Consider the following 1,396-nt stretch of genomic DNA (forward strand, 5'->3'; position numbering starts at 1 on the left):
AAATAATAGGGGGGTAGAAAAGTAGAGGAATCTACCATAATGAGTGTTACAAATAAATAGTGGGTGTAGAAAAGTAGAGGAATTTACCATAACGAGTGTTACAAATAAATAGTGAGGGGTAGAAAAGTAGAGGAATCTACCATAACGAGTGTTACAAATAAATAGTGGGGGTAGAAAAGTAGAGGAATCTACCATAACGAGTGTTACAAATAAATAGTGGGGGTAGAAAAGTAGAGGAATCTACCATAATGAGTGTTACAAATAAATAGTGGGTGTAGAAAAGTAGAGGAATTTACCATAACGAGTGTTACAAATAAATAGTGAGGGGTAGAAAAGTAGAGGAATTTACCATAACGAGTGTTCAGAAAGAAATTGGATCCCCTCAACATTCACGAGATATGGATAAATTACGGCGATTGGATAATCGTGTTAATAGGTCAGTGTACTCCTATGCTAATATACATACATATATATATGTACTGCAACACAATAATGCAGATTCTATAGTTTCGTCGCGTAGCAACTGTAATTATGAAGTGTAGTTGAATAGTCCATCTACAATCAGTACATGGTGTGATCAAACCCGTTGTGATTTCTAGTTTCTATTTTTTACCATCTCAAGAATAACACTTACTGACAATTAATGCTCTTAAAGCAGTTGTACGTTGTTCGACTCGTAATATTCCAGCTGCGTTTTACTCAAATGAAGCTAACGGAATAATAGAAGAAATGCCTATTTACCAAGACTGCGTTATGTTAATGAAATTATTTTTGGTTGCTTTTGTTTGTAATTAAGCACAAAGCTACACAATGGGCTATCTATGCTCTGCCCACCACGGGAATCGAAACCCAGTTTCTAGCGTTATAAGTCCGCAGACACTGGGGGGTTTTTGGTTGCTCTCATCTTTAACATTGTTAACGAACGTTTGTCGGCTATAGTTTGACATAGTTTTTATACTGCTCACATCTTTAACATTGTTAACGAACATTTGTCGGCTATAGTTTGACATATTTTTTATACAGTAACTAAGATCTTGCTTGTTTATTAACATTCTAGTACGATGTTATTTGAACAGAATACATACATAATGTTCAAGGTATGGTCCCTTCCCACTCCCCTACTAAGATTACTATGTCGTAATTTGCAGACATGACTCTTTCCATATTTACTTTTGATACTGATATTTTAGAACATTCTAAATGTTTTACACTACTTACTCTTTTTATCCCCACAACATAACTTCAGAAGAATTTTTTTTTTTCAAAAATAAATACAAGATCATGATGATTATGTTGATTTTAGATCTAACACAATCATTTAGCTTCTTATAAATTGATGTTCTCGTACACACAGAGATGCTTTAGAATATGTTTAAATTCTATTGTACCCTTTTAC

Source organism: Limulus polyphemus, unplaced genomic scaffold (assembly GCF_000517525.1).
Source record: "Limulus polyphemus unplaced genomic scaffold, Limulus_polyphemus-2.1.2 Scaffold136, whole genome shotgun sequence".
In the NCBI taxonomy this organism is placed as follows: domain Eukaryota; kingdom Metazoa; phylum Arthropoda; class Merostomata; order Xiphosura; family Limulidae; genus Limulus; species Limulus polyphemus.